The following is a 15,151-nucleotide window of genomic DNA, read 5'->3' on the forward strand; positions in this document are numbered from 1 at the left end:
CTTGTTTGCTTTACCACAATGTGTGGCAAAGCTAATAAGATAAGACCAAGAAATAAAGATTTGGGAAACTATAAAAAAAAAGTTTTTTAAATGTTTTACGGTGGCCCTGAGAGGTTTAGACGTGTTCCCTATGTACACTTCTGTTGTGTTTTCGTAATGTGTTGTGTTTTCGTAATGTGTTGTGTTTTCTTATTGTGTTGTTTTCTTGTGTTTTTCGTAATGTGTTGCATTTTCATAATGTGTTGTGTCGTCTTATTGCGTGGTTTTCTTACAGTGTTGTTTTCTTATTGTGTCGTTTTCGTAATGTGTTGTGTTGTGTTTTCGTAATGTGTTATATTTTCATAATGTGTTGTATTTTCTTGATGAATTGTGTTTTGTAATGTGTTGGGTTTTCTTAATATGTTGTGATCTATTTGCATGTGTTTACTTTAGTTGCAGTGTGTTGGCCTCTCCGGGACACCACATATTTATATTTGTTCGGACCAGCAGTTGTGTTAACCAAAATGACTCAGATTAAACTGACCTCTGAGAGACAAGACACACATGTTGCACATGTGAACACAGACAAAGAGATCTGGGCCTAGGTGGAAAACCCACAGCCCTTTTCACCAAACTACTAGGAGGAGAAGAGTCACAAAATTGCTACAGGGAGGGGGCTGCAGGAAAAGTTTGCATCTTCATGTACTTTGATTCTTCCCATTGGTTCAGAGGTTCCTCAAACACAGCACGGGGCCTTAAACTATAAAACCTTCTGACACACAGAAACCCCTGTTCTTCCACCGTTGTCTTGGTCACAAAAGGTCGACGCACAAGCTTGTGCTAAAACTTTAATTTTCTGACACTTCGAACCTTGAAGATCAAGACTCTTTTCTTTTCTCTCTAAGTGTGTTTTTTCGCTCCTCTTTTACACACTAACTAACCACACACGCGCCATTCTGTCCAGCGGGCCTTGCCAGCCGACAGTCACGTACAGAGCATAGCCTACACAGCTAGCACATAGCGAAGTAGCTTGTTGTGTATCCCCATTGTCTGTAAACGTTAGTTTGAGAGCTAACTGGCTAGCTTAACCCCATGGAGCTTGTAACGCAGCCCACTACCGCCCTCTTGAGGCTAAATAGCTTTTGTGCAACTCGCCTCGCAACCCCGGGTTTCGTCACCGTTCTCCTCCACACACACACACACGTTTGTTCTTGCTTTTTGTATATTGGTTTTAATTGATCGAAGAATTATTGATTGGCCATTGATGATTTTGAAGTTAATAAATTCTACTATACTTTAAATGCAGTTGTCTGTGATTATTTTGTGTATTTATTGTAATAATCGCTGGTTGAATACAGTCTGTGCTCGGACTCATCCTTCTTTCTGTTCCTTTAAAGAATACCAAGAAGATTAACCAAGTTAATTAAGATCTGTATTTTAAAAGGGAACACCACCTAAATGAGACTATTTCACAGTTTGATTATTGGTCCCTGGTTCCAGGGTGGTGCCCCGTTTTGATCGTTTGTCAATTTAATAAAGATATGAACACCCGTCAATTTAATAAAGATATGAATACCCATATTCATAACTTTATTAATATTGATAAGACATCTTTGATAATTTGCCAATAATTGAATCTGTAACCTACTGATACCCAACAACGTTACATATAATCATTCATATAACACCATGTAATTGGTTATACCAATGAACCTACAAATCACTCCAGCTTGGAACAACAGTAGCTATTAGTGTCAGGAATGCGAGACAAAGGAACAAGAGCACAACTCACGAGGGGTAAGGCTGAGGCAAAGTCCGAGAAAGACAAACAGGGTCAAAAACTAGGTACATATCAAAAAACTAGACACTGGAAAGCTAGAGCAAAAGCACTTAAACAGTCTAGCAAAGGGCTAGTGGAAATGACTTGTTGATATAGTAGGGAGCTAATGAGTGAATGGGGAACAGCTGAGTGGGGAGGATGAGCAGGTGAAGTTAATCAAGTGATGGGAGGGCAGGCAGATGGAAGTGGCAGGGTCTGAAATGACAGCAGAGTTAGACACAGGCATAATTAAGCGAACAGGAGGACTTCAAGCCAGTAAAGGATATTTGAGGAGAGAAAGTACTGCACAGCAGACAGATGGTCGGACAGAAACGATCCAAAGTAATAAACTGTGAACTTCAGACCAACAGACGGAGGTAGAAAGTGATTTTGTTGCGTTTCTGTGTGTAATCAGGTTACTACAGTACACCCTATCTTCCTTACAAGCAACAGCAGACTTTAAGAGAATGACAAATCACAACCAAGTGACAGAAAGCACCAACAGACATCAAAAGCAAAAAAAAAAAAATGTAAATCATATTTGTTCCACGCATTAGCAGCACATCCCAGCAACAGCCTGCCTTCTCCCTGCTGTGTTTAAATAAATTAGTAGGTAATAGAAAAGTTTCTTTTGTAAAATAAGATAATTTGCTTTCTTGCCAAGAGCTAGGAGAAATGACTGATACCACTCACGTTTGTATTCTAAATATCTATGGGGAAGCAGCTAATCTGGCTCCGTCTCAAGGCAACACAATCTGCCTGCCAGCACCTCTACAACTCACTAATTAACTCTTGTTGAAGCCATTAAAGTGTAAAAATACATACAGCGCTACTTGTATAGAAACATTATTATGGGGCTTACACGTAAATCTAAAGGGAGCATTCTGCATAATGAGAACAACAGGTCCATGACTCATTTTAGGGTTCTGAGGTGAACTGAATGAGAGTTATTTTAAACCCTTTCAGTAATCCTCACTGCACACTCTTATTAATTCATGTCTAATTATTTCAAATGCTGGCTTTCCTTTCATTATTTCAAGTCCTTTGGTTCTTCCAAACAAAAATAAAAGACTGAAACATAAAAACATTTTTCTTTTTTTTTCCTCCATCCATCCATCTTCCATCCATCTTCGTCTGCTTATCCGGGGTCGGGTCGCGGGGGTAGCAGCTCCAGCAGGGGACCCCAAACTTCGCTTTCCCGAGCCACATCAACCAGCTCCGACTGGGGGATCCCGAGGCGTTCCCAGGCCAGGTTGGAGATATAATCCCTCCACCTAGTCCTGGGTCTTCCCTGGGGTCTCCTCCCAGCTGGACGTGCCTGGAACACCTCCCTAAGGAGGCGCCCAGGGGGCATCCTTACCGCACCCGCTGTGCCGATTCTCCGACCAATCTCCCGCTCAATTGTCCCCTCACTCGCGAACAAGACCCCAAGGTACTTGAACTCCTTCACTTGGGGTAAGGACTCATTCCCTACCTGGAGAAGACACTTTTTTTTCTGATGCACTATAATGACCCTTTATAGAGAGAGACTAGTTACAGGGTTCAACAATAAGGGTTGTCCGATGGCCCGGGGCAAGCAAAACGCCACGTTGGGACAGTAACAACCCACTTACCCGTACGGGCATCATCGTATCATAAATGTCATTGTCGTTCTCTTGCCCCGTCGGAGAACCAAGAATTTAGTTTGTGCCTGATGCTTTTCGACATCTGACTTTTTTTTGTTGACATTTGGCGCTTTTTTAAATGTTTTTGACGTTTCTTTAAATGTTTTATTAGTTGACATTTATTTGGATATTTTTTAAGTTTTTTATGCTTTTTGACAATTTGTATAGGGGCCAGTAAAAAAGGCCTTGGGGACCGGACAAGTGAAAAAAAAACTTTAAACGTTGAACCCTGAGTTATATTTGGCGACCTGAGACTTGTTATCCCCAAAGGGAAACTTCCTTTCCACAGCACAGTAGCTACATGTACACATCGGAGGACAGTACATCAGTAACACCTTACAATGACAGACAACAGTATGCCAGTATTGACCTTCGTCTCTTTGAGCATGTTGCAATGTATGAGCACAAACAACAGCTCACAAAGGGTTTCATCAGGCAGGGTTAACATGTGGGAGTTCTTTTGATCAGCTCTGTGAAAAGCTTCCTCCCTCCATGTGGGTTACAACCAGCACGGCCGCGTTCTCTCACCTCACTTACAATACAGCCTGTGTGTTTTCATGCAGATATTCATCCGAGCCGCATTCTTCTGCGGGTTTCAATTATAAGAGACAAGACAAAGATGGGGCGCGCAGGCAAAAAGAGACGGAGGAAAGAGCATGTACACACAGACACCATCCGGAGACACATCATCAAACAAGCACAAAGGCTAATGTATATTTGAAAGACTCACTCACAAAGATAGTAGACAAAGACATTTTATCAAATGCTTTCAATTAAGGCTGGGCGATATGGAAGAAAATCAGATATCACAATTTTGATATTGTACGGTTGACTATTGGTGCTTTTACAAAATATTAACACAATGACATTTGAGATAAATAATCATCAGTAATGTGGATACAATGACTAAGTGGGTAAAGGCAAATAATAAAACAGCTAGTAAGTCTGGTAAATTTTCAGAAAATGACAACTTTACTGTGAGGCACTTGTCATATTACGATATAATGATATCCAAAATTTAAGACGATATCTAGATATATCAGTGTTGATATAATATCAATATATTGCCAAAGATTAAAAACTCAGTTCAAACCTGTAGCTTTGTAGTTTCTTTTAAGTTTTGAGTTGAAATGACTCTGATCTGCAGCATCATTAGCAGCACCTTTCTCTCAAATGTTCAGCTTACTTTGTAAAGAAAACAGCAGTGGCAACATGAACATGTTGTGAGCTATACCTTGTTTCAAGGGCATAACTTTGGGTTCAACATTGGGGGGAGTTGAGATCTCCAACTATCTAGGGAGGTCCCGGGACATGTCTGCATTATTGAAAAAAGTGACAAAAACATTGGAAAAAATGGTCGAAAAATAAATTCGAAAAAAGAGACAAAAACATCAAAAGAAGCGACCAAAACCTCGAAAAATAAACTCGAAAAAGGCAGCAAAAACATCAAAAGGCAACGACTATCGGACAAAGCAACAAAAACTTCGGAAAAAGTCGACAAAAACACAAACTCTTCTTACCCTTGTGTTTGTTTGGCAGTTGAGTTCAAATATCAACAATCTTTGTGCAGAACTGCTTACTGCACCTTTAAAAGCTGTGACAATTGTGGCCAATCATATTCACTTCTTTCTTTGCCTTCAAAGGCTTTTTTTCATCGTAATAACATGTCAGCTGGTTGAAAAACACAAAATGGAAGTGAAACAGACAACCAACACAAGAATAAAAGGAGAGTTTCATAAAATAGCGGCCCTAGCGGTGGCAGGAAATACAACTTTGTATCTAAACCAGAGAACGTTGGTGGCAGTTCTCAACGTAAAGGTCGCAATTTTAAACACGTCTTTAATGTTGTGAAATTGTCACAGTTTGGTTATGTTTAGGCACCAAAACTACTTTGTAAGTTTAGAAAAAGATGGTGGTTTGGGTTAAAATCAGACATTACTTCCCAAAGATTATGCACGTGACGCATAATGTGACATTTGTTAAGTTATTGCCATTTACTTTAATTTAGGACACAAACCCCGGTCTCCCGGGTGAAAGTCCTGTGTTTTTTTGACCCATCCACCACCCCAGCCTACTTCCTTTTGTGGAATTTGCCGCTCTTATACTTCGTCACTTCACTTCCTGCTTTACTCCTGTCATAATGACTATGGCCACTAGAGGGCGCGGCTTAGAAACGTAATTATGAGTCGTAATTGCTGCTTGTACAAACAACGTCTGGGAACGTTTATTTGGGGGAGGACAGTCTTGATTGTAGAGACTACATTTACTGCAACAGCATTCTTTATGCCCCCAACATACCTGCTCCAGCAGCACACTCCTCACCGGAGTTCTCCACCACTCAGGACCAAGCGCCGGACCTGGGGCCACACAGCGATTTTCCGCAGTGGGAACAAAATGTATCCCCATCTCAAAGTGATCAATGCTACTTCACCAATATACCATGTATTTTATATCTCCAATAGAAGTATAACACATTGTACCATGGAACGATAAAATCAGAGCAGCAGTTGCTGGTTGTATTTAGCTGCTACAGAGCTACCAGCGGCAGTTGTTTAGCTGCCAATAGGTGACTGTGAGCCGGCTACAGGCACCACCAGATGACCTTCTTTTTAGGGGTCGTGGTAGTGGAGTTTAGCCAGAAAAAGTGAGCGTCTTGCCGCAATGACAGTTAAGTTTAGGCACCAAAACGACTCGTTAAATTTAGGAAAAAGGTTGTGGTTTGGATTAAAACTACGGAACGACCACACGTTTCCTGGGTGAAAGTATTTAGTTTTTCGCTGCAAAGTGAACTCTCCGGCTTCAAAGCGCTGTTTTATGTTGACACCACGTTGGGCTATTTCATTTTGAGATTATTTTCCATTGGATTTTGAAGCTCATAAATAAGTGTTTTGGCATGGCAGGCCGAGTGGCACTACATCCATTAGGGTTGGGAAAAAGAATTGATTCTTAGATGCATCGCGATTCTCTCTAGAACGAGTCGATGCTCAATTCTGATAAGTTAATAATCGATTAACTTGTCTCCAGACAAGTACAAATCAGAAAACAGAGTGACTGAAAGAGGATGGGATAATGGACAACAACTTAGAGTTTAGGCAAGAGTGCAGAAAAAAAACACATGGCTTAAGCATGGAATGACTACAAAATAAAAACCTCAGTAGACAAAACATTTCATTAAAACGTGTGTGACAAATACTGTATGTCAAAATCTAAGCTTTGTCTAGGAAGTGATTAGCAAACTGAGTAGCAAACTCAGATTTATATGTATATTTTTAAAAATCACGCATGGAAATGTACATAAAAAAAATTTTTGCATCGAGATGCATCGATAATCGATTTAGAATCAAATCGTTGGCCTCTGAATCGGAATCGAATCGTGAGGTGCCAAGAGATTCCCACCCCTAATATCCATGGTATTGAAAGGGGAATTTCATTCTGGCGTGTTTTGTTTGGTTGTGCATGATCAAATAACATCTCCCCCCCTCTGCTATTTTCACAAATTGCACCTTGGCCTTCCCTATAGCTCTATTTAAATGTTCGCTTCTTGCTCAGCGTATGCTGTCTGTTTGTTGGTGTGTAGCTATAAACCTGGCAGTAACAGTGCCACGCTGGGCCCAGCGCACCATTATACAAAAAACAGAGCTGCTCTGATGTCTGTTTTAGCTGAACTCTGGCAGTTTATCTGTCATGCTCGACCACAGCAGCAGCCTGGCATCGCTCCATGTGCAGCCTGACTAAAGCTGATTCAGCCAGGATAACAGCCAAATATGTTGGGCAAAACGGTGGTAGAATATTTTTTTCTTGACGTCATTTTATGTATTATTATAACACTTAAGTGTTGCAAAGAGATTTGTCATGATCCTCTTGTGCTGCACAAAGACACAAATTATTTGGAGGGGAGCTACATCAATATAACATTGTTTTTGTATGGCAGAAGTGGAAGTAATAAGGCACAGTTACTCAATACTGTACTAAAGGCCGTTTCAAAACTGAAAGTCTGAACCAAGCGTTTTTATTAGTATTAGTTCTGGTTTTATATTGCCATGATGCGAGTGCACTAAAGAACTATACATGCTTGTCATTCCTCTCGTAATCAAACACGTGAGCTGCTGTACTTGCATGCATCCAGACCTCTCAGCTGGTCTGGGTCAGGCCTGCTTTCTGTCCCCAGATTCAGAACTAAAATTGGAGAAGCAGCATTTAGTTTTTATGCTCCACATATCTAGAAACAAACTCCCAGAAAACTGCAGGTCTGTTGCAACTCTTTTCTTTTAGTTTTTTTAATTCTCTTTAACAAATGTTTTTAAATGTAAAGAACTTTTTATTGCCTTGTTGCTGAAATATGCTATAGAAATAAAGCTGCCTTGCCTTGACATTGGCGTGTTGTCACTTTGGCGGGTAGTCTTCTATTACAGCTTCAATGAGTGGAGAAAAATTAATAATTTTGTTTCAAATCAAACTGAAAAGTCCGAAAGTCCAGACCAAATGAGGTAGGTGTAAAAGTGCTTTCGGGGCTCTATACGTATTTCTTACTTTGATGCTTTGAATCTGCACTAGGAGAAAAGAACATTAGCCTGTATTGTTAGAATAGAAAATAGAGTTTCTTGAAGGTGTTGCAATACTCAGGCAATGCCATTGCATCAGGGTTGTTATTTTCACAGACACATAATTGGATCTCCCTGTGAGAACTATGCACCCTGGTGACAAACAAAAGAACTAAGAAAGCAAGAGAACTCATACTTATGTTTTTTATTGACAGTTCATCTTGTTAAATCCTGAATCTGCAACAAATACCACCGTTGGTGCTTGGCCCACCATATTTTATTAAAATCTGTTTGAGGTATCCTATCCACTAAGACACAAGGAAATGTGAGTGAAATGGTATTTTGCTTGGCAGCGACATGGAACGCATGGAATAAAGTACCGAGATAGTTATTCTTTCTGTGTTTGGCTACTGGCACCCCAGGGCTGAGTCAGCTAACTTAATAGGACAGCAGTTTCTTTAGCAACAAACAGCCTAAAGCTAACCTTATCTGTTGAAAACTCATTAAATCACCTCATTACTGTATTTACTGTCATCAAACTGGTCTTATAACTTTTATGACATCTTAATGACAAGTACAAATGGTTCCACTTTACTTGAGGTCAAGGAAAAATATTCTTGACACAATTATAATGGTCTCATGACAGCCACTGTTAAGACCAACCACTTATGCCAGTTTATTGTAATGTAAACACATGAAGCTAAATGGTTTTTTAAAATTTGATACGTAGGACTGCCATTACCTATTCATTGATAGGTTATGTTGTCTTGGTTAATGTCAAGTTGTTGTAACAGAGATTGTTGTCTTTGCTAATGTCAAGTTTTCATAACAGACATCTCAAACAATGCTTACTGTGCATTAAAAGTGTCAGTCATTGTCACGAATGATGACCGGAGAGGAGGCTTTTCAAGTCTCAATGCGTGTATTTATTAACAAAAACACCACCAAAGCATACTCAAACCGAAATACAAAAACAGAATATTAAACTGAGGCAAAACAACAGCAAACAAACCAAACGGTCACCTCACAGCAAGCTGCCAACCCTTTTTTCTGCTCCTGATGCTCTTTTAACTCAGCGCCCCCCCCACCTAATTGGACCATACCACCTACACAGGTGATTATAGGGTGAGCTAACCTGAGCAAACATTAACACTGAAGTTTCTCAAAACAATTGCATAGATCCATTACTGCTAACATTATTTATACATATATGTGTACCCACTGCAATAGGCACCCCAAATATTATAAACATGTCATTTACTGCAGAACTATCTTACCCATTGTTTTTCACCTTAGGATTGCAGTGAAATTAACAATTAAGCAGACACCAAACAGTCTTAATGTTGGGAACAGGGCACAGTGAAAAGGGAAAAAGGCAGCCTTTTCACATTTCCCCCTCCCTTGGAAGCTTGCCATCCGGATGTCGAAACAAGAAGTCGGCCACCACATTGGAGCTCCCCTGCTGATACCGAACATTGAACCTGTAGGGTTGCATTTCTAGCACCCATCTGGAGATCCGGTTGTTCGAGTCTCATCTTGTAGAGCCATTGCAGACTCTGGTGATCTGTTTCAAGGATGAAGTCTCTGCCAAGGAGATAATATTTGAAGGTCTCCAAGGCCCACTTTATCGCAAGACACTCTAGTTCAATGGCGGTGTACTTGGTCTCTCGTGGCCATAGTTTCCGGCTGACATAAGCCACTGGCCTCTGGTCCACCCCTTTACCCTGAAGCAGGACTGCCCCCAGTCCCACCCCAGAGGCATCTGTTTGGACAGTGAAAGACTGGCTGAAGTCTGGGCTCTGCAGTACTGGATCCTGGCAGAGAGCCCCCTTCAGGTCAACGAAGGCTTGTTCATGCTTTTCGTCCCATGGCAGCGGATTAGGGCTGGACTAGAGGAGACGCCCGGATAGAAAAGTGGGGAACAAACCGTCGGTACCACCCAGTCAAGCTAAGGAAAGACCTGAGCTCTTTCTTGGTACGGGGACACTCCTTGACTGCCTGCACCTTGTCTTGTTGGGGCCGTATCACTCCACGGCCCAGTACATAGCCAAGATACTTGGCTTCCCGTTGGGCCAGGGAACACTTTTTGGGCTGCACCGTCAAACCGGCCTGCTGAAGCCGCTGTAGAATTTCTTTCAGATTACCCATAAGGTCCTCCCATGTACAACTGAAGAGGACGATGTCATCCAGGTAGGCCGCTGAAAAGGACTCTGTCCCCTCCAAGACCTGGTCCATGAGTCGCTGGAATGTGGCTGGTGCACCCTGTGGACCAAATGGCATGACAGTAAACTGAAAAAGGCCCTGAGGAGTTCTGAAGGCTGTGTACTGTCGGGCTTCCTGGAAAAGGGGCACCTGCCAATACCCCTTGCATAAGTCCAGAGTGCTAATGTACTGGGCCTTGCCAACCCACTCAATCAGGTCATCCAGCCTTGGCATAGAATAAGCATCAAACTTGGACTGAGAGTTAAGTTTACAAAAGTCAATACAAAACCGTATAGTCCCATCTTTCTTAAGCACAAGCACTACTGGACTGCTCCACTCACTGTGTGACCTTTCGAGCATCCGCTCCGGGACCCGATACATCTTTTGGCGGACGGGAGAAGGATCCGGAGGACCTACCGCCAATAGCTCCCTCTGCATTTCTGGTGACAGATGAGATAAGTCCACATGGATGCAAGTCTCACCTTGGTCTCCAGGCAAAAACTGATCGATTTGATCCTCCTCAGACTTTACAGCCCTAACCAAGAGGTGCTGGCTGGATTGCAAAGTTTTCATCTGCTCCATCTTTTCCATGACATACTGAAGGACCGGAATTTGCTGTGGTCTACTCAGTGGCCCCCAGGTGTCTGAGTACATCAAGTGGTCCTCATACTTGCCTCCCGTACAAAAGTTCAAAGGGCGAGTAGCATGTCGAAGCTTGCGGGACCTCTCTAAGAGAAAAGCAGATATGGCAGCCAACAGTCCCAGTCTTTTCCATCCTCAGCCACAAACTTCCTTAGCATCACCTTTAGGGTTTGGTTATACCTCTCCACTAACCCATCAGTCTGGGGGTCCTAATACCTTTGATCCCTAACAAGCTATACACCTGTTGTAAAGTCTGGGATAGAAAAGCAGTACCCTGATCTGTCACTCTCTCTTGGGGAATACAAACTCTGGAAAAAAGCTGCAAGAGAACAGGTGCTATCGCCCTGGCTGTAATTCGTTTCAAAGGAAATGCTTCGGGGTAGCGAGTAGCATAATCACACACTACCAGTATGTACTTATAACCTGCCTTAGACCTCTCTAAGGGCCCTACAATGTCCATACCAATCCTAGAAAATGGCACATCAATTATTGGCATGGGCTGTAATGGGAACTGTCGAACTTTCTGATGACTGGCCAACTGGCACTCAGGACAGGTTTTACAAATTTTCTGAACATCAGTGTACAACCCTGGCCAGAAGAATTTGCTAGCTATATGGTCTAGTGTCTTAACACTGCCCAGATGACCCACCCACAGTATGCTGTGGCCCAATGTCAAGACTTTCTCCCTCAAGCTATGTGGCACTACAAGTTGCTCTGGGGCACCCCCTTCTGGATGATGGTATAGCAACTCCTTCTGTAACATGAAACTCTTCCCTATTAAGGAGGGCGCAACACCTGTGCTAACCCCATCTATCGCAGGCATGCCATTAACTGAAACAGTGGCCATTTGCATCTTACCCCTAACTTCCTGAACACCTCCTCTTTGCACAGGGGGTCTGGGAACACAGCACATAATATGGGCACTGTTAGCTTTCCTGTCTGGACATTGAGGCTTAATGTGACCCTCCTTTCCACAAAAGTAACAAATTGGGGGACCTTTGTCTCTCTTTGCTACATTACTTTCTGGGAACCTTATATCTACCCGTCTGCTCTCCTGATGCAAATTGGGACCACCCCCACCAAACCCCACAGACTTGTGGTCGGTCGATGGTTCTGGTCATGACGGAAGATTTTCGGACCCCTCCGCGGAGACAGGAAGGCCTCCACCAGTTGGGCAGCTTTCTGGCCAGTCTCAGGATCGTGTTCTTTCACCCACACTCTTACTTCGGGAGACAGGGTGCGGAGAAACTGCTCCAGAATCAGAACCTCTCTTACTTCTTCCACTGTCTTCCGAGCAGGCTTCACCCACTTCTTGTACAGATCTTTTAGTCGATGATATAGCTCTCGCGGAGTCTCGCCTGGACGGACGTCTGGCTCCCGAAACCTCCGACGATACATCTCTTAATTTATCTCATACTTTATAAGAATGGCCTCTTTAACCTTGTCATAGTCCATTGACTCCATAGCAACATAGGCACCTCTGGTCTTACCAGTCAGCAAGGGAACCAGCTGCACAGCCCACTCTGCTCCAGGCCATCTGTAGGCTGTGGCTAACCGCTCAAATGTTGTTAAATATTGTTCAATGTCATCTCTGTCTTCCAACCTTGGAAGGTTGGAATGTTTGCCCTGCTCCAGGTTGCTGGCCCCTCCGGGCGCTGAGGAATGTGGACTGGAGCGGATAATGGACCAGCAGCTGTCAACCTAGCCGATGCACCCTTTTCTCCTTGGTCCTCAGGCTCTTCACTTGCTCTGACTGCTGTCTGCCTCTCCGCTTTCATCTCATCCCGCACCTGGTTTAGCTGTACCTGGACACCTCTCCATCGCTGTTCCTGCTTATAGGACTCTCTCTCCTGTTCTTGCATCTGCCTCTGCATTAAGGCGTAGAGCTGGTTGAATCCTTCTCGGACCTCATCATCATCACCATCATCTCCACCTAGGGTCTGGCCCTCCATGGCCCTCTGGTTGCTTACCAGTTCTCCTGGGTCATACTGTAAGGCTTTCCCCTGGTCACTCTGCATGGCTTTCTTCACACTCCGGGTGTTGGGTCGACTTGCTCTTTCAAGCTTCTAGTCTCTCCAGGACGGAAAACCATCCCACCACTGCCACCAAATGCGTCAAATCAAGTCTCAATGCGTGAATGTATTAACAAAAACACCACCAAAACATACTCAAACCGAAATACAAAAATAGAATATTAAACTGAGGCCCAAAAAAAAAAAGCAAACAAACAAAACAGTCACCTCACAGCAAGCTGCCAACCCTTCTTTCTGCTCCTGATGCTCTTTTAACTCAGCCCCCACCACCTAATTGGCCCATACCACCTACACAGGTGATTATAGGGTGAGCTAACCTGAGTAAACATTAACACTGAAGTTTCTCAAAACAATTGCATAGATCCATTACTGCTAACATTATTATTTATACATATATGTGTACCCACTGCAATAGGCACCCCAAATATTATAAACATGTCATTTACTGCAGAACTATCTTACCCATTGTTTTTCACCTTAGGATTGCCCAGTCCTTCCCTTCAGAGAAGACCTCATGAGGCAAACCTGTATCCACTCTCCTTGATTAAGCTGGTGAGCAGCTGAGCTACCACCCACATCACAGGCAGAACCATAGAAAAACACTATGAACCCATAAAACCTGCAAACAGGCCTATGTCAAAGAATAAAGTAACAAACTAAAACAATAACCCACAAAATTACAGTGAAATTAACAATTAAGCAGACACCAAACAGTCTTAATGTTGGGAACAGGGCATAGTGAAAAGGGAAAAAGGCAGCCTTTTCACAGTCATGAACAATATATAAAGACTCCTATATGTTAATGACCGTTGTCATGTCACGGTTATTGCGGTGTCATGTCAGTCTTATGTACACCCCTTCCTTACCTTTGTTGCTTTATGTTTGGTTTTGCAATATACACAATATTCATGTAGCACACTTTCATTTATCCACTCCCTGCATTGCTGATATTACAAACTTAGCTTTTTGATACTATTTCCTACTAGTATATTCTAAATAAATAAAATGTAGTATCCACGCATCTCACATTCTGCGATAAGGATTACAGCAGCTAGTTAATAGAGCCTGGTTTCATTTAGACACACAATGGGATAGAGCGTCTATCTCATTTCACACCAAGATTCAGGATTCAATACGGTGATGTCTTGGTTTTGATGTAGTCACGAGTACAGACTGAAGCCCTGACGAGGCAAGAGCATGAGAATGAAAATCAATTGTCTGCAAGAGTCTGAGAGGAGTGTGTGTGTGTGTGTGTGTGTGTGTGTGTGTGTGTGTGTGTGTGTGTGTGTGTGTGTGTGTGTTTAGAATAAGGGGTAGGCCTACACACGTACCAGTCAAATAAGATAAGCTCAAGGAGTAAATAAAACAATAACATCTCATGAATGTAGAAAAACAAAAAGTATGGGTGTGCCCTTAGACCTCTGACTTTGTGAGGACTATTCAGAATTTTAGATCTTAAGACTTTTCAGTTTCAGTTGGTGAAGATTCTTGGAGAATAAAGTGTATTGAGATACAGAAAAGTTGATCTACCAACTTGCTTGTCACAGAATCTTTTACTGTACTGCATCTTTCATCACCAGTAGTTTTATATATTGGCCAAAACACTATCAGCCACCTCCACATATATTAATTTTTTTTTTTTTGACACAGTAAACAGTTCTTATTTCCCTTTAGTAATAACTTTTTCAGCTCCTCCTCGACATCCTTGTCCTGCCTCTTGAAGCCCCTATAAAAGCATGTCATGATTAAGGTACAAGGGAACATGTTATGTGTGGGGGATTTCTTTTTCATTGCTCAACTCCTCAAAGTGCCTTTCATTCTCTTGCCTTCACACTGAGCCTGGTGGTTACAGACGCGCTCGTGCACACACCAGATCTACAAGGCGATATCCATCCATCTGCTGTGCAGAAGAAAAATGAGGTAAGGTATCACATTTGGGAATCTGGAGACAGCCAGTGAGGCAGAGACAATTTTAACACGAGACTGAGCTTCATAAATCGAATGTTTCTCCAGGTCACAGACGTCAACACCCCTTATTGACAGTCACAGCAGCACAGCAACAGCATCAGTGTCTTGTTTAAGGATGGGCAAAGGCAAGGCAGTTTTATTTGTATAGCACATTTCAGCAACAAGGCAATTCAAAGTGCTTTACATAAAACATTAAAGAGCAAGATTTCTTGCTTTGTCCATGGTTTTTAACATTGCCAATTTGAAGCTGAGCACTTTTAATCATTCCTCTTTGGCTCCAAAAACAACTACCTCAGTTTTGAC

Source organism: Sander vitreus, chromosome 7 (genome assembly GCF_031162955.1).
Source record: "Sander vitreus isolate 19-12246 chromosome 7, sanVit1, whole genome shotgun sequence".
Taxonomy (NCBI): domain Eukaryota; kingdom Metazoa; phylum Chordata; class Actinopteri; order Perciformes; family Percidae; genus Sander; species Sander vitreus.